The 25,840-nt window shown below is 39.3% G+C and overlaps 1 protein-coding gene across 5 annotated transcripts in view; it reads right to left on the reverse strand.

Annotated features, from left to right (window-relative positions):
• The window catches only part of klhl29 (kelch like family member 29), a 208,731-nt gene that overhangs the window by 180,250 nt on the left and 2,641 nt on the right, over nucleotides 1–25,840 (reverse strand). For 3 of the 5 annotated variants that reach the window (XM_079643102.1, XM_079643101.1, XM_079643098.1), the window contains exon 2: nucleotides 17,598–17,666. The gene's annotated coding sequence lies outside the window, so the exon portion shown is untranslated. Of the gene's footprint in view, nucleotides 1–17,592; nucleotides 17,667–25,840 lie in introns of all 5 variants that reach the window. The other 2 variants (XM_079643100.1, XM_079643099.1) reach the window with 1 other exon arrangement.

Here is a 25,840-nt window from a genome sequence, read left to right on the forward strand (position 1 = left end):
ATTTAACCTTCAGGTTAATCAGACACAGAAATGTAATGTCTTGAATCCCCGCCCCTTTCTTATTGAAAACTGCTTGTGAGACCTGGAACTTCCTTGGATGTACGACTGGTATAAGTAGAAAATGAGATTAAGGTGAGGCCTTGAGTAATGAAGGAATCTGCTTGTCCTTCATGATGTCACTCTTTCCATGTTGCTCTCAAGTGGAGGTAGTAAAGCCGCCTGCCACAGACATAAATAATGACTGGCCACTTCAATTAGCCCAATCATAAAATATAATTTGAGAGACATCCATCTAATATGACCCAAAGACTTTAAGAGAAAATAACCGTCCTGTTGTTCATTTATTAAATATCACATTAACTCAACTTCTCTGTCAGGGCGGCAAGTGACATTGCAATGTAAAAGTTAGGGGTCATTGCATGTATGTGCTTTTGTTGAAATATTTAAGAGGTGCAGTAAATCTTATCTGAGGGATGCAAGGTTAAAACGTACACATTCAACACTCCTCTCTGTGATCTGTCAGACATAGTGATGTAGACGTGAGGTTTTGAATGCCAATTTTCTTGTTGTTTTACATTTTACATTTATTTTGTTTCCAGAAAAAACACCTGCTATTGTCAACTAATTTTCAAGGAAAATACCTTTCTATTTTTGAAAGTTGTGCAAAAATGAGATTAAAATGTTAGAGAATATAACATGAAAGATTGCTTAAAGTCTACAGCAATGCTAATGGATCTGAGAGACGGGATGGGTACAGTTAGGCTTTGAATGGATGCTAACACCAGCATGGTAAAATATTTACAGTGACAATGCTATTATCGCAAATGTATTTTTAGTATGCTTACATTTTCTAATGAGAACATAATACATAGTACAGCTGAGATTAACGTAACAATCCGGGTCCTAAACCAAAGTATTTGACAAAGACAAATGTTAAATGCGGGTCAGGGATTATTAACATAATAAGGAATAGTTCTCTAGGGCACAAGAATATATGGACCTAAAATGTGTGATGGTCAAGCTTGTACTGATGTAAAATGCTTCACTGCCTTATTTGGTGTATTGTGGCTGTTCTTAATAGTATATATCATTACAAACAATAGCTATTCCTCTACCTAAAATGTGTGTCCTCCTTCCTCTTGCATGTGCAAAAAATGTCAAGGCAATTTTTCTTGAAATTCTTTAGATATTGCATTATGAACTGTGTTGACAAAGTGGTGGACTAACAGCTCACTGCTGGCGTGGATAAAATGTGCTCTTTCAGTGACGGAACAGTTTGATGTCCTGCATGAATCTATTTTGCATCCATTATCCAGCGTGAAATATGTAGCATCTCACCTCCTGCTGTACAATGTTTTGTTGATTATTACAAAGGTTCAATAGGTTTGCACCATACAGGCAGCAAAGCCAGCAGTGAAGCCCACTCTGGCTGTATTCTCTCGTTAAAGTAAAGACCCAGAGATGAGGAATGGCAATTCTGATGTCACTATGTGTCAGGACCAATTTCAGATGAACTTCTCCATTTTATCTGCTTTCTCCCCACATCTCTCAATGTAAAAAAGATTAAGGATTGATTGAACCAATTGTATTCTACCAAATGATGGGTATTTTACGAACACAGTATGGCCCCAAGTTGGGTGTGAGCAAGAGAACACAGACTTTCTTAAAAAAGCATAAATGTTTAAATAAAGAAAATAAAGAAAGGTGTTGCTAGGTTGGGTTTTTTTTGTAAGAAAAACAAAATAAGCCTCTTTCATTCAACACTTTTGTGGGTGAAGCGACTCCTATCTACAGAATGATGGGAGTCAATTTGTGATGTCAAATGTGATAACTGGCACTAGCCTGCAGATACACATACATACCATCGCAGACCAATCCAGGCAAAAAAATGAAGCCATTTGAAAATAGATGGAAGGATCATTCTAATATAGCCTTGTCATCATCTTCTATCCTAGATACAGCTGTGGGAGAGCCTGTGGACCTGCATGGTGAAGAATACGCCACTCAACAAGCTCATCTTCAAAATCTGTTTACCAGGATGCAGGGTAGAAAAGGGGGGAATTTGAATCACAAATTCAACCTCTGAGTGTTCATGTCAATGTCTTCCAATCTGATTGTTTTGGCATCCACTCACATCTGTATAGATTTTGGAGTGTGAGGCAAACACTGAGGCAGATGTTGAGGAGCCAGAAAAAGGCTTTGACTAATCAACATGAGAACACAAATGAGCAAGCCTGCATGCTGGCTGGACACAATGCATTGGAAGCACCTGGAAAAATGATATTGATTTTACCATGTGTGCCATCTTAGTTTAGTGTGTCAACATGCAACCAGCATAAAGAAAAAAGGTACAGCTGAGTCCAGTGTGAACGGCACCAATTTATTAATCGAAAGGTGTTCCTTAAGTTAATGAAATGTACACATCTAATAGTCTAACTAGTCACTCAATAGTCGTTTAAATAATTTGAAATCCATGGAGCCATGCTACAGTTAAAGGCAGGGTAGGTAAGAATGGAGAAACCAGCTCGAGTGCGCTAGAATTTGAAAGTACACAACAGGAAAAAAATCTGCCCCTTCCTTCAGACTTCCTTACAGAGCCCCTCCTCCAGCACACATGAACGCGCAAATGACCAATGAGGGCACGAGATAAGTTTGTGCACAGATGGAAGGCTGGCAGGCAGGTAGGCCATCCAGTTATTTTAGTCGGGCCGGCTCAGATGATTGGTCGTGCTTTTTACAGCGCCACGGCTTCCACAGATGACATTTTTTTTATGTATTTATTGTCAAAGCATTTCAAGTATTCTCTGCTATCTGGATGTTAAGAGCATTCCATGGAATATAACAAAACAACACACTCTCACTCCATAATCGTCCAGAAGCGACGTTTGGTCAGGGTCCCGTGGCGTGCAGTTGTGACGCTCCTAGGCTCCTTCAGCTTCATAAAAGGGACGCAAATAGCTTTCAACTTATTGTAATGTACTCCCATCTGCGGCGGGATTTGACGCTCATGGAAGCACGGCATTCGTTTGTTTCGGCTGCCCTTAAAGGCAATGTGAGCGTCCATTCCCATTGGATAACGGATAATTGTACACCCGGAAGTAAGTATTCCCCTTACTGCCGATTGATTTTACAGTGATATCTGCACTACTCGACTAAAAAACACCAGATTATCCTTGTTAATTACACAACATTGATTGGTTTAAATTGTGTGCAATGCTTTTGTATTTTTCCCCTTCGATTCGGAGAAACAAATATTTTTTCGGATTAAAGGATGGCACACTACTCAGAATCCCCAGCTATCGTTTAGGACTACACCTTGTGCTCTGTTTGACAAACCCCGTTTTTTTTCACCATTCATTCCAATGGCTGGCGTCTGTCACGTGATCTTCAAATTTCTCCCTGCAGAAAAAACAAACATGGCCGAACTTCGTTTTATTCTCGGTGGGAAATGCCTATTTTAAAGTTAGTTTGGCCATTAAAATGCGTTTTGATGTCATTTGATGCGAGAAATATGAGTTGTTATTTCAGATTATGTGTGCAGTGGATGTACATGATCTTTAGTTTGCTAGTTATTACGAAGATTACTTCAGGAAATTGCGTCCATAGAACGTTTTCATTTTTACCAAGGTGGTTGCAAGGGACGCTGCTATCGATATTATTTCTGTTATGTTGTGTAACTGTTTAATGGTGTTATCTTTATTGCTACCCCCTTCCCCGTCAATGTATAGTGTTGGTCCACAACGCAAACTTATTAGTTTAACAAAATCCGCATCTAAAAGATACGTTATTTTCCCCTGTGCAATTCCAGTCTCACATCTCACATCACATCGTCATTAACAAATAGGCCGAAAACATTTTTTAAAAAATACTTTATTCCGAATGTGCTTGCTTTTCTCTTTGAAAGTCATCACATAACGGCATTTTAATACACGGTTCGGCTGCATTAAATATTACATATCTGCCGTAGTTCTCTATTTGTAGAGCCCTGATGAGAAGACTTCTAGACAAACATGAGGAACTGCCGCCAACACTGAAAACGTGACCTGGATCATAAATATATCAGCAATTAAACAACATCTTACATTTCTTTTCACACAATACGTCTCTTTGCAGGATCAACACTAATTCGGCTGACTTTTATATTTGATCCAATTGGTAGATAGGCTGTATTTACACCATAAAAAGGTGCACAGCTGATAGAAAGGGACACCTGGTGGTTAAAGCATGTTATTGAATTTCATTATTTGTATTATTAGATATTAATAGGATCCCTATAAACTATATTCATTACTCGTTATTCTCTACTAATAGTTAATTAAAGACTGTATATAATGACTATTTTGCACATCCCTTTCAAGATTTTCTAAGGTTTATTGACATATCATATTCACAAACGGTGTAGTTATGCAATGAATGAAAAACTTGGGTCGCAGGTTCCTCAATAGTGCATTACAAGACATCTATCAATATTTGTGCATACCTCCAGCAATGTTAACTATGTTGAAGCACTTATTTTAACTGATATTATACATATGTATTATACTCTTATAGGATGTATATAGATATTTCATCTCCGGCCTTGTCAGGTATTGAACAATCAATAAATAAAGACCACAGAATTATTAAATATAAAACATAGAATTTGTGTGATTATACTAAATGATTTACAAATAAACAACACTGTATATTTACAACTGTTACACATGCCGATGTAACGCAAATGTTTCCAACTTGGGATCAATAAAGTATATCTTATCTTAAGATGATCGATGGCTACTGCCATATTTGCAAAATTTGCCTCTGAACCTTGACAAGTGCATGTTTCAGGCTTATCAATTAATGTAATGCAATGTAATCAATTAACAACAGGAGGGGTCACAAACATAAGACCAGCTGTTAAATAAAGCTCTTCTGACCTTAGCTGGCATGTGGGTATATATATTAATGCTACCCATTATGGGCACAAGCAATTTTCACCCATTTATTAATTATATGTTTTAAATTTGAGTGTTTCCTATCCCCTAAACCTCCAGGGATGTACACAGTATACTGGCAACTTCTTATTATGGGAAATACGAAAGCGTCTTTTAAAACTACAACTCCCAGTAGAGACGTGCCATAGATAGAGAACATGTTGCGAAACACAATGTCGATAGCAGCGTCCCTAGCAACAAGTAACAAGTAGTTAATAATAATAAAAGACATTAAGAAAAAGGCATTTTAAACAATCATTAAAAAGCAACACAATCTACCTGCATTGCATTACTCTAAACGTGTAATAACGTGCTTTAACCAGTAGGTGGTTTGGGTTAAAAACATTAAAAACCTGTCAAGTTTACAGTGTTAACAAAATCAAATATACTGCTGTTTCTGGTTTAGTTTACGACGGATATATTTAGTTATTATTTTGATATTTGTAACACAAAAGTGATGGAAAAAACCCACAGCAACACAGAAAAGATGGTCTTAGCATGACCCAGCGGTCTAGTAGTTAATAAAAAACAATAATATCAAAACAAAATATTACGACTAACGTTATTGTGAAATTCAAACTGAACGGTAAAAGAATAGTTTCCGGTCTATTCTGAGCCCGATCTCTGAAGATAAATACAAACTACTACTACTACTAAAGAACTATGACAGATGTGTAATATTTTTAATGCAGCCGAACCATTTATTACAATGCATTCATTTTATGACTTTCAAAGAGTAAAGCAAGCACTGCTGAATAAAGTATGATTTTATCTTTCACGAAACGTTTTTTTTCATATGGAATACAGTTGGAGGTCAACCAATCAGAGAACTAATCACGGGGTTTGTCAAACAGAGCACAAGGTGTAGTTCTAAACGATAGCTTGGGATTCTGGGTAGTGTAGTGTCTTCTGCCATCCTTTACTCCGAAAAAATATTTGTTTCTCCGAATCGAAGGGGAAAAATACAAAAGCATTGCACACAATTTAAACCAATCAATGTTGTGTAATTAACAAGGATAATCTGGTGTTTTTTTAGTCGATGAGTAGTGCAGATATCACTGTAAAATCAATCGACAGTAAGGGGAATACTTACTTCCGGGTGTACCATTCTCCGTTATCCAATGGGAATGGACGCTCACATTGCCTTTAAGGGCAGCCGACACAAACGAATGCCGTGTTTCCATGAGCGTCAAATCCCACCGCAGATGGGAATACATTGCAATCAGTTGAAAGCTATTTGCGTCCCTTTATGAAGCTGAAGGAGCCTCGGAGCGTCCCAACTGCACGCAACGGGACCCTGACTAAGCGTCGCTCCTGGACGATTATGGAGTGAGAGTGTGTTGAACAAAAAGTGTTTCTGAAGTGAATTACCTAACCCACCTTTAAATTGAAAACGCTTTTAATATTTTGTATCAAAACACTTTGATCTACAATTTGCAAATTTAGACTTGAGCCTTTACCCAAAATATTTAAGATGTAATAGTCTGACTGAACACAGAAAGGGCTTCAACAACAAGCTAACATGTTCTTACAATGTTGACTAAGAAGAACACGAAACAGACAGCAAAGCCCCAGTTACAAATATTTTCAAATATTTTGGAATTGAGTGGCATCATAATTCAGGATATTTGTATAGATAATTAACTCGCTATCTGTAATGAAGTGGACATTCTGATATCATGAGGGCAGAAGGGCGTGTGGCGAACAACAATGAAATTCAGCGAACTGTGTCAGAGAAAATGCTGGCGTAACGCAAGCAGAGAAAATGTGAATGAGAAATGTGTCTTTGTGAGTCAAAAGCTCATTATTACCAAGCCGAGATGTGATTTGAACAGAGATACCACAGATCTGTGAAATCTGGGCATAATTCCCACCAATAGCAACTACACAACAGGCCTTGTGCTACGCAGAGGGTCTGCTTCCATTCAGTTCCCAAGATCCTCCAAACCAAACAGTTTGTGTGACAGCTGGACTTTCACTCTGTACCATGAACGGAAGCTTCGGTCGGATTGTGTTTGGAATCTGCAACTGTGGGCCAAAAGACACAAGATACAGCCCACCAAGGAATGGGGATGTAGTAAAGTACCTGGTTTCAGAGGGAGACCATTAGCCATAGCTTCCAAATGCTACTTTGCACTTAAAAAGGTGTGAATGCTGGACACAGGCATCAGTTGTACATTTACAGTGAATTTCAAAAGTACAACTTGAGGCGCAAAACGGGGGTTATTGCAATTGTTATAGGTCTTATTGTGGAAGCAAACGGAGGGGAGAGAGGCTGAAATGGCAAGCTGCAGGAAGGGTCTTACAATAATGCTTTCTCCAGCTGCTCCACCTTAGGCTTATTGTTCCACAGTGCCTATCAGAGGAGGACGGGACAGCATTTGAACAGAGCCTAGGCTGGGACCAGGGCAGCACACCTTGGCCCTCACATGCTCCATTAAACCGGGAGCGGGGGGAAAGTATGAGGTCTTGACAGTTACTGGCTCAGAGCTGTGCTGCCACTGACACAATTACTAGCCCCTTCGTCCCCGTCCGCGCTTTGGTACCTTGTTTAAAATGGCTGCCCGTAGCCACGACTGTGGATGTAAACAACAGAGAAGCTACAGCCAAGAGGACCGAGCAACACCCCAGTGACAAGAACTGTTGCTTCTTCCAAGTGATCCCTCCATTATTTATCTATTGTGTTGCTTTGTTCAGTTGTGACAGTAGTTTGGTCCATGTTGCTGGGCAGACTTAGAGACATATATTACATATGCTAATACTACTGTCCTTCTAAACACTTGAATTATAATAAAACTGTAAATAAATCATGTTTGTGCCATTTAAAAGTGTATGCAGAGATTGGAAAATGTTCTAAACCATAATGCATTCATTAAATCACATAGACAATATTGCTTTTTTTCTTAAGACAAACAGCTGCTGGTCTGTGCTTCATCCTCAACACTCACATAATGTTCTCCCTCTCTACGAGAAACACCAACACCACTGTTCCTACTTTCTTTAGCCAGTATCCATTTGCCAAATAGAGCTGGAAGGAAAAATACAATTTAATGTATGTTGGTAAGCTGACATACTTGATAGTAAAAATGATTGAAGGATTGACTGATCTGAGACTTAACGCTGTGGTTTGTTTGGTACGAATACTAATGCAGTTGGCTTTCAGGACTTCATTAGGGCGTTAACAATTATTTCCGGAGAAAAGACAAGTCTGGCTTCCAGACAATAAAGTACATCAATACTTTAGTAACACATTACTTTCGAACATTTGAAAGTGCCCACCCTTTTTTTTCATTCCTTCTAAATAAATGGTTATTCATAAAAGTTACTGACTGCAGCTTTACATTTTCCAAAGACAAGTTAACCCTGCTAAATAACAGCAGTAACGTTCAGCAGTAACTGCATTATATTTATAGTACATTCTGTCATGCTGCCTCTCGTTTGTTGTAAAAGCTTTGTAGTCTGACCTGAAGGTGCAAACAGCAGAGAGACTGGTAGACAAAGAAAAAGCAGATCTTGCATCACCTAAGGGAAATATAAAAGGTTAATTCTGGCAAGCCTATTTCGCATCCCAGAATAGAGCAGAGTGCATAAATGATTATCTACTGCCGGGGAGTAAAAAAAAGTTTCTGATTGGATTAATCCAAACTGGGGTCATCTCGTAAGAAGGAACAATGTATCTATTTGGTATTCCTACTGTGCTTCTTTTTTTTTATTCTGATTGAGATGGCCTTAAAAAGAGGATAAAAAAGGCAGAGAGAGGGAGAGATCATGAAGAAGGACAGCCTACAGTCAGCTCCAGCAGAGGGGCCTTGCTGACCTAGATCCAGGCTGAGTGGGGATGATATTAGCAAAGCAATTAAGGGAGATGACAGCCGTCAGGCAGGGTCAGGCTGACTGAGCGGGCTCCCCCTCGCTCGCTTTCTGGCTCCCTCCTATAATGGCTATTGATTTTTCACAACCAAAACAAGAGGCCCTCTCAGCATAGAAGTGGCTGAACTGGTAAAGAGATTTGTTCTTTTTTTTACAAAAAAGTAGTTTCAACAGAAGAGTGAGTAGAAGAAAGTGTAGATTGGCCGGGTGTAAGAGAAGTGGCTGAGGATCTCAGGTTGGTGACCCCGTCAGCTCTTTTCTTGGATGTGCTGAAATCGCTCCAGGCATGTCAGAAACTTAATTCCCCAGAGATGATAGGGAAGTGTAACTTCTACCTCAAAAAACTTGTTCCGTGCTTTTGCCATGGGGATGAGAAAAGGAAAATATTTAGGGTAACTAAGGCCAAACTAACTTCTGGTGTTACAAAAGTCAATTCTAGACACGCAAGTTAGTTTGCAGTTCAAATAGTGTGGGTAGATCAAGAGGTAACGGTGTAAACTTTTATGAAATATAATTTGCTTTTTAAAAAGTGTCAGGTACAACAGCTTTTCTTTGAAAAAGTACTTACCGGTATTTGCCAATTAAACTCCAAAGTGAAGCAAACATGCTGAAACAGGAAAACAGCTCTATGCCTACTAGTGCTTTCAAGAAAGATGCATTTGTTTGTTTTCCACTCCCAGCGTTTCAGACAGAGAGATTTTAAAATTCAACAACTTGTGGGTAATGTCAGTTTCTGACAGGATCCTTCAAAGGAACTCTCAGGAAATCTAATATTTTTTAAATGTTGATTTTGTAAACAGTAAAAAGTATCTAAAAGTTTACCACAGCTTGAAACAAATCTATTTATATGTACGCCAGAGAACTTTGGGAAATCTCATAAAAACATATTACAGTATGGCTGCATCAAAATACCCCGTGGAGTGGACCATACAACCAAATAAGATTTACAGCAATTGCAGGAGACGGCAACACTTAAATCACTCGCCCATACAGCTGACACAGAGGAGCGCACTGTATGCGACGCTCCATCCCAACATGCTTTGCTCCGGGCGCGCGACTCAGTGGTGTTGAGTTTGACATGCCTGGTTGAATCTGATCTCAGTGGGTGGTTTTGGCAAAAGTAGGTGAGGTTCACACACAGGAAAAATACATTGTACACACAAACATCTGTGGAACATAAGTGACATGATGAGATAAAACAGCAAAGAAAAATAGTTTGAGACAGAATAAAGTGAATTCATACTTGCTGCTTTTAAATTGCTCAATACATGTGTGTATATAGTACATTTGGCATCCTCTGAAAGAACACCTGGGAGACATCTGCACAGAGAGGTGCAATATACTGATGGATATTCACTAACATGTTTGTTTTCTTTCATCAGCCCGTCTAGCCACAGAAGGTCAGTAGGCTATGTGCAGGAGAGGGTTTTCTTCTTCTTTTGCTCTCAAAAGCAAAGAACACCTGCTCATACATGGAGTATTCTCCAGACAACACACCTAGCTCAAAGCCCTGTACCGCACTGTACTGTTTAACTTGCTTAGGTCTCTATGCTATAGTGTTATGTTTTTCTTTTTCATATCAAAACAAATTTCAAAAGCTATTTTGGCAAGCTGAACTTAAATATTTCACTTTGAAACTTGAAGGGAAAAATTGCTGAGTTGTGTGAGTGGCTAGAGGTGGATTTTGATTATTTTAGTAAGCTTAAGGAGGTAAAAAATGAAGAGTTGTTTTTGCCTTGGGGATATGCAAGGCATTTTGAAGACACTCTGGGGGCAGAGTTGAGGAAAAACACATATGGGACAGGAATGTACATTTACAAGTATGGGGTAACCTTTGCTGAGCCCCTATAGAAATGCTTTGACATCTGCACTACATGTGTCCCACACGTAGAACCGCACGAGGAGCCCTTTAATAGTCTGGCATGTGCACCAAATGCACAACCTGCGGATGATGATGATGATGTGCGATTACTGATAAAGCGGCCTGACTATATCATTAAGGCCACATAGAAGCTGAAGAACACATCTATATTTTCAAGGGCCTGGCTAAATGCATAACTGCAAATGACCTGTAGAATACCAGTAATCTCTCAACTACTTAATGCCTGTATTAGCCCTCTCATCTCAGCTGAAAGACTTCAGCAATAACCATTCAGATAAATGACAGCAGCCTCTCAAGTCCCCGTTTTAAGTATAACATGTAGTTTAAGTTTTTCTCTGCCTCGAGCAGAAAGGCTGTGCACGCCATCTTTAGCACGTAGTCACGCTTGCGAACAGCAGTGGAAAACACCATAAAACATCTGAGGCGTCCCCTACATATGGACACAGATATGTGCCATAATGAGTTACAGTCTGCAGATGGCTATTACGTCTTTTGTCAATATTAGGGAGATATCCAAATAAAATGTTGGCAGATGATACTTTGCAATTAAATCAGAGTACATTTTTACACAGACCCATTGACCGCAGATGATAAGAAGTTACATCTGAATTATTTGATAAGAGTCCCTGTTGGGAAATTAATTTCAGCAGTGAACATTGGGTCCTTACAGACGGTGAAGTAATTAAAGGTTAAAAAGGGGTTTTCATACCAGGCATGGAAATTGCTTCCTTTCAAACGTATCTTTGTAAATCTGACAGGGGCTGGAGCGGCTGGTCTGTGGCTTTGCACAATGCCCGTGTGTTGTTAAACTGATGCTGGACAGGAAGCCGCTGCTGCACAGTGCACATTTTCGACCCAGAAGGCAAATGGAGAGGAAATCAGATTTTTATTTCTCCCATCAAACAGCTTGAGTCAGCTAAACATTTTAAATGTCCAGCGGGCAACAAAGAGGAAAAGATAAGGACTAAGTTCCGGATTTATCTGAATCTCATATTGCACAAGACTGTCTTATATGTGCATGCTGCCATTATTATTTTGGAGGTTACAGTGAAATAAAACAATGTGTTATTGCATGGAGACAAAAAACAACCGTACTGCCTTTTTTACACTAGCTTGTGTATGATGGACAGAGTAATGTTATACAATATAATGCTCTGCAAAGATGAAACTACCTATAACTGTTCCTGAAGCACACACTGTTTTATATCCCTGTAGAGACATTAAGTGAAACAATATAGCTCACCTGCCGTGATAACTGCTGTATCTTACAATAGCGTGGTAGCTAATGACACACACTAAGCTTGGATATATTGGTCATGCCTTAACGCATCTCCATAGCCAGAGACACAGTATAAAATCAATATGGCATCACTTGCATAGAGGCCGAGCGCAAGGAGTCACTTAGGTATTCTTAAATAAGACAGCTGACATGACAGGCACACTGCATCTCCTGAAATGCTAAAGCCTGCAGCTTGATATCGTCGGGCCGCAGGACATCTTCACCAAAGGGAAAGTGAAGGACTGGCAACGGAGGGCTCAGGCAAAGCATGGCTGACAGGATTTTGTGGATGAATAGATGGATGGACGGACAGCTACTGATGCTGAACATTTTGCAGCTTACTCTTTGAGTTAGGTTACTGCGTTTGACTTACATTCCTCGGCTGAATTGCCAATTTAAAAACAAGTAAAAGAGGAGATTTCTAGAGAGACTTTCAATAAACAAATACATCCTATAAAAGCTTATTGTAAATCCCGTATTCTATCAATAAAGAAAAAGCCAGGCAATGTGAATGAGTTGTCGCTTTTTTTTATTTAAGATTGATTTTTTGTCACTGCTGCCCATCCTCGAATGACAGAGATATTTATATCAGTGAGGTTTTATAATATAAACATCACCTGGCCTTCCAGTGAAAAGTACAATGTTTTACTTTGACAATTTAAAAATTGTTTATCTTTCATTTTGGAAAGTTTATAATGAAACTAATAAAAGCAATGGGCTTTTTGTAATATAATCTAATTGACTGTGATATTTTAAATAGTGAACAAAAGAGCTTATTAGTCTGGTTATTTAAAACATCAGTGAGAACATGATGGTAACATCATAAAGCCACAGCAGGTAGAGTCAAATCTCTCTAGCTGAAAGTAGAAAGCTTATGAGCAAAGCATGATGCGACAGTTAGACTTAAATGACTTGAAACGTGGAAGTATTGCCCTTATTCTATTTCTCCTCTCTTAGTGAGGACACTTACAAGTTACATACTTTTCTTCTCCCTAATGTTTATGCTGTGCGGTCCCGGGGGGCATTTTAAGGAAGAGACACAACACTGATAGCATAGCTCAAAGTGCCAGCATGTCCCATTCACAGATATTAGCCTCAATGGCCTGGATAAGATGCCATGCTAAAACCCCTGTTGTGTTTATGTGTGTGTGTTTGAGTGTGTCAGCCTCTTAGGATTCCATGCCCCTTTAACCATGGGCCTGCCCCCTGCGGAGCCCTACGTCTTAATCACCCCGGGGGCGAGCAGGAGACAATGCCTCGCCATTTATGTGACAAGAATATAAGCGGGTCCGTTCGACAGCGCGAGACACTGGCAGTGTTTATGCATGTGTGTTTATGTTCCGCCCCTGTTATGGTCTAGTTACAGCATGTGAACCGGATCGCTGTGTGACACACATAAAAAAAAAAGAAGAGAGGACGCCATTTTTATCATTAAAAGGCCGCTGTGAGGGCCACAGGTCATCTCATGAATGGCAGCGGGGGAGGCTTGTGAATAGGTTGGCAACCTTGCTCCTAGGGGGAGCAAGGTTGCCAACCTTCCTGCACACCTGATTGCTCTCTGCTGCAGGAGCAATATCAGACGCGCACCTCATGGCGACCAGGTCCGAGGTCACATCATTAGTGACATCAATATTTTGCTAAGAACATACCTTTAGCCAGAACTACCCTTCCTCATGTTCTGTCTCTACAGCTAAATACTTTACTGCATTGTGTCCAGATAAATGCCCTTTTCAAGAAGGTTCCTTCTGGTCTTAATAATGGGTAGGCAGAGGCGACCATCAAGCAGACTCAAAGACAGGGATTTATATAAGGCTACTTGTGCTCTATCTAACTGTGCTGAAAAATGTAGCAGTAGGAGAGGACACGTGACAGGCCAAGAGCTGCGTCTACAAATAAACAGGAGAGTGCATTTTAATAACTTTATCCCCTCACAGCGGGATCTTCTATTATGTAGAGGCACATGTGTGCAAAAGGCACAGCCTGTAATCATACATTATTGCATTTCTACAAGATGAATAATACATTCTTAAAAAGAAAAAACTTTATTTGTAATACCATGTTATTAAATACTGGTGTTCTTGACAACTCCTCTTTAATAAATACTACTTATGGCTTTGGTGGAAATGGTTAATGGGTTGCAATATGGAGTGAAGTAAGTATGTCAAATCTAATAAGACCAATTTGACACAGATATTGTGGCATGGTAAAGAAAATTGTGATATAAATGAAGGTGGTGCATTCAACACCTTGGTCAAGAGAAAATATTTTTTTAATGACTGGTCCAATTGTAATTGTTTAAATAAAAAAAGAAGTATGATTTTGAATGGATTTAGTGAAACTAGTATTTGTGAAATGGTAGCTGGTGTTTTTCTAATAAGATGATGTTTGATATAATGGTGAATAGAATATCTTTTTGACTGTTTGACTGAAAAATATCATTTTAAGATGCCCCGTTAGAATCTGGGAAACATAAAACATTTGTTTTATTATCAGTTTAATTGGTAATGACGATTATAATTGCTTTCAGCTCTAGTAAAGTGCCTCCGGAAAAACTAGAGGCCATATGGAAACAAATACTCTTGAGCTTGAGGACAGTTTAGCTTGAAAAACTATTCAAAATCAACATCTAAATGCAAACTTTTCACATTTTCTCAAGGTCAGTCAGTGAATGGAGTCCCCAAACCAATGGCATGATTTGCACACAATTTGCTGTGGATTTTCATGGCTTCCACAGTTCTTGGGTTACCATTTTTAAAAAGGAAAGGTACGCCATCGTACACGACTTCCTTCATTTTATCATGGTTGGCATATGACATGCCGGCCCTGCACCTAATGTTCAAGAGAGCGCTCCCAAACAGGTGCTTAGCAAAATGAATATGCATCGCACATATACAATTAATAATGAACTCGTAACAATGTAATGCTCAGTACAAAGTCAAAAGACGGGCACAAAACAGGGACTTTCATGTTCAGCTACAAAAAGGTGACTACTTGGTTAATATATTACTGTTTACTGACAAGGAGGAGTCACTGCACATGCCTCAATATAATTTACTACACTCCTAAACAGGAAAGATGTAGCTTTCTATCTCATTAGGTGCTGCAGTCCCCTCCGGATTCCCCCGCTGTCCCCTCCGGTCTTTTATCCACCGCCTCCCCCTACACTCCTCCACAACCAGTTTAGCAGGTATAGGCTGCCAGCTGATGGCACCTCTGTCTGAGTGGCTCTGCGTGCTACCAAGAGACCTGTTTTCCTCCTCGCAGAAGCTTGTCATCTATCATTACTCGAGGTGGCCGTGAGAATGATTTCAACAGACAGCCCCAGCTTACCGTCTGGGGGCCCAACATAAACAGCACACTGCCGGGCAAACAAGGGGCGATGATGACCATTACTTCACAAGGTATGTGGAAAGAAAAAAAAAAAATCGTATTGTGTTGCAGCTTCAATTCAGGAGGCAGGTGATTTTTTTATTTTTCCCGATTATTTAAACGATATTCTTTCCTCTTGTTCTCACACTCTGGGTGATGATTGAGGGCACACTCACACCACAATGTCTGGAGTGGTTTGAACAAACTCTGCATCACTCACACTCTTTAAAGTTAAAATGAAAACAACAGAATTGGCTCTGCAACAAATAACCACACCAAGGCTGCTGGAAAATGCTAATCTGTGTCCTGTTCCAAGCAAAAAGGGACACATTTTGTTTGGAGTAAGAACAGTCATACCAACTAATGGAAAACCCAAACCACTCTGAGCTTTATGGCAATACGGAGACGGATGGTGACAATTTACAGCCGGCGGTGGTAACCACTGGCCATAAGATATTCCCACAGACATTTTAGATTAGCAAGTAGACGGGCTGAACGCAGGGTATCAAATAGTGGGGCCTGAAATGTAAACACCTTTCTTGCTATATTCCCTCCAGATGCAAACAAACTCGGAGACATTACAAATTAGGAATCACTTTCGGCTGAAACTCTCCATAATATAATTATAATAATACAGAGTAGCAATTCAATGCCAAAACAATAACTTCACAACCTGTAATATTATCCCACAATACATTTGGGTTATCAATTATTTGGATATGTTGTTGCTTCACTGTTGAGGTGAGATTAGTTTGGGGGTACTCAAATGCTGCGTTAGTTTGTACAAAGTGTTATAAGAATGCAAAAGGGTGTTACTGCTGTTCAAGGTGAAAAAGCTTGTCATGAAAAAAAAAACACAAAAACTTTCAAATTTGGAGAACTGTGCACACATTCAGAACATCTCTAGTGAAAGCATTCATGGTAAATGACTACAATTGATTGATTGTTGGCAATCGTTTTTCTGTTGATCAACGTAGCATTGCAACTCTATTAGAGTATAGTATTGACTTACTGGCTGAGGTACAGACTCCCTGGTGTACAGAGGCCTGGGATTGTGCCCAAATGGTCTTCTTCAACTCTCATACTTCAGGAATTACCACAATAATCGTTCATTGAAGCAAAGTTGTAAATACAAGTGAAAAAAAAAACAATTATTTTGGGGATTTTCCTTCTTTATTGTGAGTTATTCACTGAAGCCTAACAGGAAATCCTATACACGAGTACTATATTCCAGACTACATAACACAAGCTGCAGGTGTGATCGCAGCTGAGCCTCTCAAAATGTATGCAGCACAGTTCATTTGCTACAGCGTGAAAACTGAGAACAGCATGGACCACCGCAGCTTAGGACCACATGGGCCATGGTACGCCACACACTAAAACACTACGCAATGTTTTAACACCTGAAGCCCCCCAGTGAGGGTTGAACCCCAGCAGTAAATAGCACACATAATGAGTCCTGCTCATCAGTGATGCACTGACCCAGGACGGGCACACACACACACACGAATACACAGACACAAAGAACAACCCCCAACCCCATGTGCCTGTGGCACCCGGTCACCTCGCTCTGGGATCAAAGGCAGTACGTCGTTCTAATCAGTCCTCACAGTGGGCTACCCCATTAATTCAATTCCATTTCATCAGCGGTGAGCAGAACACCAGAGGGGTCTGTACATTCCTGGGGTCCCGCGGTCCAGGAGTAATCCTATCGCTCAATGACCCAAGATCAGACTCAACCCCATAATTGCTAGGGGACCAATTTGGTTTTATCAGAATTGCAAGGTTTTTGCAGGAGTAACAAAAAGGCAGACATAGCTCATTTAGTAGACACGGCAGGGAAGTCAAGCCTAATTAATTACGCCATACATCTAATCATTCCAGATGATCAACCCCCCACTAAACATGGCCAACACCATAGAACATGTTCGAACGCCCAGTAAGATGCATCATAAGGATAAAGTGCTGAGCATTGAGATTGGAGTGGAATTTTTCACGTTATACAAGACTTCCGTTCATTATTATTTTGATACATTTAATAACAATAATGTTAGTAAAATGACAATTGTTTCTATGGGAGAACAGGCACACAATAGAATTATGAGGCAGAACTTGACTGACTCGTATTTTATTGTGCTTCTGTTTCACTCTGTGTGGTTTGTCTGTGGCATAATAAAATCTTTATTGGGACATAAGATAATGAGCTTTTCATATCTTACCGTACCTTTGGTCTCCGGTGGATGGGGATGCTCATCACAGACAAATTAGACCTTTGGAGTATTGCCGTCTACACCTGCAGAAACAATTACAGTTAGTGAATATGGTGAGGCTTTAGAACGCAAATGAAATTAAAATGCCTATAAATCTGGCCCTAATGTTATCATGCCAGCCATCTGTTAATGAGGAAGACTCAGGCATCCCTTCACTCAACATGATGAGAAAAATAACATTCAAGTGTGGAACAATTTGCATCAAGAGATTTATTAGTGTAATCTTTGGTCTGGAGAACAGATAAATGACTCCACAGAGGAATACGCTCAATAACTCTCCAACAGTCCTGAGAGAACATCAGAGGTCAACGGCAGACCATTTGCTAGCAGAAAAAGGTCAAACTGATGCCATATGGTTATAGTTGGGACATTTTCCCAGGGATTTGTAGCAAATGAATCGCCAAGTATAACAAAAGAAAATACTATAATTGTATGCAAAACTGAATGCTCTGCTGTTTTTAAGATGAAGACAAAGGAGAGGGTTCGCATGGGGAGATGACACTTCAAAGGCCCTCATTGTCGTACGCAACAACAGCCATGGTGATTGTAAAAAAACAGTGATCATCTGACTCCTCCGCGGTGGCAGTCTTTGGAAGTCACCACATCCAGCTCTTTGTGTGCGTTTGGATGAAAGACTGTTGTTTGGAATCAGTGTACAAGGGTGTTTCTTATTTAAAAAGTGCAGCAGACAAATCCCGGTTTACACTTTGAGTTTTGACTTAATCACAGTGAATGAAAGAAATAAAGATCAATGTTGCAGACAAAGGGCTGAATCAGTCGGAATCATTTTGATGATTTATTTTTCTCATTCAAATGTATCAAAATGTAGATGACATTTCCATTGCAGATAAACAAGAGTGGAAACAACAAGCTTTGGCAGAATCCACTCAAAAAAATCAAGAGGATTTCTTTCTAGACACAAATAGAAATCCATCATAGAACACAGAGAACTTGTCCTCTGTAGAGCAGCCTCCAGAAACCAGAATGCAATATGGCCATGTCAACTTTAATGGCTGTGAATCCTGCATGTTCTAAGTTGGAGAACCGTTCACTCTGCCTTCATTATAATTACTGTGCTTTCTTTCGACTTGCACATTAAGCCAACAGCTGAAAACGGCATGTACCCTCTCTGGGTTTGCTCAAAAGTCATTCTGGGGAATGTACCAGTTGAAATAGTTTGAGTAGTTTTTCAAAAAACAATTCAAAGGTTTGAAGGATCTGCTCTCGTTCAAAATAATGCACCGATGCTATAAACAGCTGCAGAGTAGCACCACATGTCTGAGATAAAGCAGAGCGTCAAACCTTTACAACAGTGAAATGTTATTAAATGCTCATTCATCATGTTCTGCTGACTCTACTTCCAAGTCACACACCTCACGTCAGATTTAATAGTCTGTAGAACATCATTTTGACTGCATTTTTCTTTTTAAGATGAAAAATGGTGGAAGAAGTCATGTATCTTAACTCTTAAAAAAAAAAGTCTGGATTTCCATTGTGATGATTGTGCAAGAATGGAACAGCTAGCTTGCCAAATCTTCCTCGAGAGGATGATAAAAGACAGTAGCCCGCTGATATGAAACCAATTCTTTCCACCATTAATTTATGGAGCTGAAAATGAAGTTGCACTGAATTAAAAAAAATATATATCTCACATATGCTTGTTTATGTATCGCTGCTTAATACAAGTTAGTGTCCAACTGTGCATATATTACAAATGATTAAAAATTATAATGAAGATTACCCCTAAATACACCATGTTCTGCCATTTAACTCTCTTGTCACCTGATACATTGGTATTATAATACAAAAACACTCATAATACAACTCCTTAATATATAGTATGCTACATAAATGCACAGAGCATGGCTTCAATGCGAAAATACATTGAAATAAATATCAGTATTATACTAAGCTAAAACCAAACTAATCCTAAAATTCGTAGGTAATTTTTTCTAGTAAAATAATTGAATCCTCAGTGGAATTTTGTTTTACTTTGCCATGAACTTAAGGGATGTTTTCCATTAACTCCACACAAAGCATATTCATGAACTACACATTGACTTCTCCCTATAGATGTATATGTGGTCTCCTCTCCCTATTACTACTTGCCTATCTCTATAATGAAAAACATGCAGATTGAGTCCGAAAAGTCACAACAGAATGATGTTTAAAATGGAGGGACAGTAACTGATAATGGATAAATACTATTACTTTGTAATAAGACAGATAACGCCTAAAATTGAAAACAGTCATCTTTCAGTATATGGATAAACGTGGAACCTTGAAACTTTGTGAAATCCTTTTTAGGCTGACCTACAGCATTAACACATTACCATAGCAATGGTTTCAATTTATTGGCACAAGAAGCTGACATCTCTTATACACAAGATGCACAGAAAAAGTAGTCCAAATGAGCCTCAGCAATAAATCATCTATGCAATTATCGATTGATTGAAGGAGCTATTTAACGGTGAAAAACACATCCATTTTAATGGCATTTCCTAATCAGAACGCTCCGCAATCAGCAGAGACCAATTAGGGCCTGAGAGATAGAGAGCCACCATTAATAATCAAACTTGCTGCTCTCACATTGCCTTCATTCACTTCTTAAGTGCGCTAATCATTCAAGAGAAGCTATCGTCTCAAAATTCAACATTTGTTATAATAGCGGGAAAATTAATCAATGGTCTACTCCTAAAACGGCCAATTCTGAGCAGCTTTGTGTCAGCCAGATTGCAAAATAACCACTGACTGGCGTAACTACTGTTTAAAGATTTCTCTCAGAATCAAACGGCTTCTTTTTCCCAGTGCCAATAAATCCATGTCCGGAGAGGGGAATGGATAGGCCTATCTTGCAAATGCTGAGAAATAGAAAAGTCTGCATGTGAAAGCTTTTTTTTTTTTTTAACACGGGGCCCACAGGCATGGACAAGGCAATGACAAAAGATATCTCTACAATGCCACCTTCAGCCGCTGTCTTATTAACATTATGGTCACTTTTATCGAGACAAAAACATCTGTGTGTCTTCGAATACAAGAAACCGCAAAACTGCCACACACAAAATATATGAGCTGCACAGAGACTAAGCAGCATTGCCCTTCATGTCTGTCCATGCAGGAGTTTACTTCTCTGATTTTTCACTCTTCATTTCCCTGGCTGCAGATATAAGCATGAATCCACTCCAATGAGCTGAATCAATGAGGATGTCAATCAGAGGCCAAGTAACTGGGATTCTTATTTGAGCAGAGGCAGCAGTCAGAGCAATCCCCTATTCACCAACAGTCCCTTTTTGAGATTTCTGTGACCCATTGACATCCAGTTCAAGGGAATGCGACATCATTTTAAACTGCAATTTTTTTTAAATGGCAGCAGCTGGACCCCCTTGACAAACAGCACGAAGGCATTGAGGGAACAGTCTGCAAATAAAAACAGCTCATTTTCATTATTTGTCACCACGTTGTGCATTTATTATTTAATACAATTAATGACCCTGGTCATTGTGCTGAAGGTATTTATACAGGGAAGGTCTAGTGCCCCCATGAATTAATCAGCGCTGGAGTACATGCATCAAAGCATTAGGTGGTTGGGAATGAAGCCAACATTTTATAAGCTGTTATAGTCCTTGGAAAAACACATCCAGGCTAAGGCAAACAGATTGTAAATAGGATGAGAATACAGATGCATATCACACCTCCTGCGAACACATGATTTATGTATCCTGTTAACTCAAAAGCCACCTTTCACTGTTGGAGTATGCAAATCACACATGGCTTCAACGCTCCATTATGTATACTTCCATTAAAATGTGAATTATTTACATATTCATTACTTAAAGCAGATAACTGATTTAGAGTTCTACAGTCGCGGAGTAGGAAGATTGCTTTGAAACAACCTACATGATAGATAGAGGATAAAGAAGCAGAGATATTACTAAAAGCACGCAAACAAAAAACCTGCCAGTTCTGGTTAGTCTTTATAAATGGTTCTAATTATTTCAGAAGATTCATGGGAATGCCTGCTTGATATCAAAATATGTATTATGCTTTCTTGTTTGTGAGTACCAAGACAAATGACAAAATCAAGGAGAAAACACTCAAGAATTACTACAGCAAGTAAACTGTGTACTATTGTTATTGTTACTCAAATTCCAGGAGCAAATCTCAAATAGTTTGATTTGTAATTTCCCATGGCTCTGAGAAGAAAGGCGGGAAATTAGTTCAAGTGACTTCAGTGACCGGCGAAATTTGTTTTCCTCTTGAAGTAATTTGACGTTTGGTTTGCCTCAAGCGGACAGAGCTGGTTTGAATGTAACATTAAACCTCAAAACATGTCCCTGGAGGTATTTCTCTAAATTCCCTTCACTCCACAAGGCAAATTCAATTTCAAATAAATTACATAATACATAAATTTCTTTCCAATGCACTTCCAAAAAATGTTCTATGTTTTCTGCATTTTTAATGGCCTAGAGATACCTAGAATAGATGTTACTATAGATGTGTATTCCAAAGTAGAGATAAGATAGTAAAGTAGACCTTATTAAAAAGGACTAAGGTTCATAAAAGAGATGCCAGGGGAGCTGTGGCTGTCAGAAAGCTGCAGAGCAGAAATACTCCTGCAGCCGGGCTTAAGAGGCTGCAGCGAAAACTAACCAGGAGAGAAGTTACGGCGGTGGTGATGGGCTAAGATAGAAACCATTTTCAGTTGTCCACCTCTTTCTCTTCTCTCCCCCATCCATTGATCGAACCTGCAGTGTCATCATAAGGGGCTAACAGGCTTAACCTGCCCCCTGTAGAGCCTCTCACCACACAGACTGCAGGGGCCCTGAGATGAAGCCTCACAGGCCCGAGTCCAAACCAAATCCTCACCCCTGTCCCCCGACATGTCAAGTGAATTTGGCTATTAAAATTATGTTAATGTTTTCAATTTTTCTTCTCAGAAAGGCTAACTCTGAATTTCCCCTCGAGGAAACCAAATATGTCAAGACACCACATGGAATGACTTTGGGTTAAAGCTATGGGTACATTTGGAATTGGGTCCTTATCCGACAAGTACGGCCCTTGGCCCTGGCTCGTGGCCTAATGAGTCTTTCCTTCCTTGAAAGCAGACCTGATGAACTACATAGAAATGATAAAGGACACAATAACGCACGATTCTTTTTTTCTTTTATTTTTATTGTCATTACATAGTAATACTAGACTAATGCACAGCTCTCTATAAATGTGCACATATAGCGCCGGATAAAATGGATGGATACACTAAAGAGTATTCACATCAAGGCCGTTTATCGCAAGCCAGTTTGAGTAGGATTTTTTTTCAAGCAAATTGGTTTGAAAAAAAGTTAATGATAATGGAAGATCGATTTTGTCTATTTTATAACAATAAAAGCACTACAAGTTATATATCTTATATTTAATAAATGAAGAAATACTTTAAATGGTCACGCAATATAAAATCCAATCCAATAATGTTACAATCCACAAAACAAGCTACAATGTAATAGCAGATTTAACAAGTTTGATCTAATTTTATTGAAATGCCTTAGTTTTAGAATTAAAACCCCCATGAAAATAGCATTACAAAAAAAAGGCACAAACTAAAATGTTCTACTACAAGGTCAAATCTCCACAGATGTAGTAGGGTCACAGTTTAGTGCATTCCGTTACCATTTGGGTCTCTGTACAGGGAAACTGCAAGCTTTTTAGAAATATGATACCAGCATCACTAGCCCTTCAGTGACTGTGTTCAAGAGGGCAGCTGAAGAGACGGCCTTTCATAGTTCACTGATCTCTAAAGAGCTTGGGAAGCACAGCGTTTGCCCGTGGCCTATTGGCCCCAGTACATTAGCAAGTATATTATGCTTTGTACTGTAATAACCTCGAAGGCTAAATATTCAGCTACATATTCAAAGCAAAGATATCACTGCCACCATACCACAAAAATGGAAATCAAAAAGGCTGCCGTGGAGAAGCAAAACACTGATACTGCACTATTCATAGAGATTTTTACATCAATAATAAACTGCAGAAATAAAAATTAGAAATCAGTGTCAATGGAAACTTCGAACTTTACAGTGAGAAATCATAAACAGGTGGTACTTTGAAAGCATGTGCAAAAAAAAGATGGCATCAATCTCCTTTGTTTAAGAAGAACATGATATACGATCCTCCTCTTACTAAAAAACCCTTCATCGTCTTGATACCAAAGCTGCACACAGTCAACCAACCCGAGACGGATCAAGCATTCTTTCTACTCTTTGGCTATCAAGCCTGGTACCTTTGATATGCTCATAAACATGCCCGGGACATCCTTAAAGCCACCATGATCAATGAGAGACTGGATCTTTTTAAATGGCTGAGTTAAACTGAGCTTACTTCTGTGTCACTTCAGAGCAATTAACTGAAAATTGTGATTTTTGGCCAATGATTAGACAAGAAGATTGATACCATTCTCATGTCTGTATGGTAAATATACGGCAACAGCCAGCAGCCAGTTAGCTTAGCGACTGAGACAAAAAGGCAAATACATTAGCAAGCCTGCTTCTATCCAAAAAGTACATCTACCAACCAGCACCCTTAAATATCAATAATTAACAGATTATACTTAATGTGTTCAAGCTGTACAAAGTAGAAGTCTTAAGAAAAATGTTGTTCCTTTTATAAAAAGTAGATGTGTACAAGTATTGTAAAATCAATACGGTTTTTGTTCAAATAAAAATCACAAATAGGATATAAAGCAATACAGCTATTCAAATTACTAATGCTGCACCTAATGCTATGATGACCATTTTTTCTCAAAATACACTCAACATTTTCCATTCAATCACACAAAGTTAGGCTTCCAAACGTTAGGATCTCACACTCATTTCAAATAAAGTGTGAGATCCTTGCGTGTTTAAGCTCTTTGGATGTTTTGCCTGCTCTGAAAACATATTTTAGCCATCTCAGTGGTGGAAAACAAAGAAATTACAACTAAGAGCCTTTACTTTTGTGCCGATGCTCAAATGTGCATCTTTGCAGAGTCATCTGTGAATGGCCTTCGAACCTCTGCATTTGTATTAAAAGTATACTATACGCAACATAAATGTGCAGAGACTTTTAAGTAGCCTATATAAGTTTTAATTTCTGTAAATGTTGTATATTTTGAAATTGAACGAATATGGCAGTATATGTCTTTGAAGATGATGTTTCTTTGGGGTGCAGGAGCAAATAAACAAAAGCATTATAAATGTGCATTCTTGAAAGCAGTGAAAATGGCCCCATCTCATCCAAGTCGCTGCCTTGCACATGCCGAGACATCACTATGTTTATCCGACTGATGTTACATGAAAACACTGAGATCCTGGCTTTCTGCGGTCATGTTTGTTGGGGAGCTTGGCCCAGCTTCTGCTCTCTGGACTACTTTAGACTATGGTCCATCACCAGAGGCAAAAGCAGCAGATCACAATTTCATCCAAGTACAGAAATATACTATACAGCTTTCATCCGTCCTACACCCTTTGCCTGTGTCTACAGCCCAGCAATAATACACACCAATCAAATGATGATGTTGTACCCTGCAAATTAGCTATATCGAAAAAAATCCTGTGAATACAATTAATAATAAACAGCCTTGAGCTACAGTATTGTAGTCTACTGACCATAACAATGGAAGTCGTTTTTCGCTTGGCCTTTACTAATAATAAATAAGAAGATAAATGCCTCTGGGTTATTTCAAAAATGAATTCCTCGGACCAAACGGGTTCCCCCGGGCCAACCTAAATCACGTTTGATAAAGATAGATTATCCCTGATTGAGCTTATTGCAGAGAAGCTTGTGAAAGACTGAAGAAACCATAATGCCTCCACAGAGGTGAGGCTTGCCTGACAATAACGCTGTGTATCTTGACACGTACGCCTCTGTATGTTACTGCTGCGTAATCATCCTTCTAAAGCGAGTGTTTATTCTCAATAATATTCAGAGACAATTCTCCATCGTACGGAGCAGATGAGGTGAGAACACCCCTGCTAAATTGCCCCGGGTCTGAGGCAAACGCATTGTCTTACCTCAACGAGTGCAGGGCTCCCTTTCTGTTCAGGGAGGACTAGGTTTAAAGCCCTTAATCCCTGCCTTGATTCACAACAGCCTGCTAGGTTTTCAAATGTGATCAGTGGGGAAGTGTGTCCTAATCATACCCCACGTGTTCAGCCCATTAATGAAA

Source organism: Notothenia rossii, assembly GCF_949606895.1.
Source record: "Notothenia rossii genome assembly, chromosome: 8".
Taxonomy (NCBI): Eukaryota; Metazoa; Chordata; class Actinopteri; order Perciformes; family Nototheniidae; genus Notothenia; species Notothenia rossii.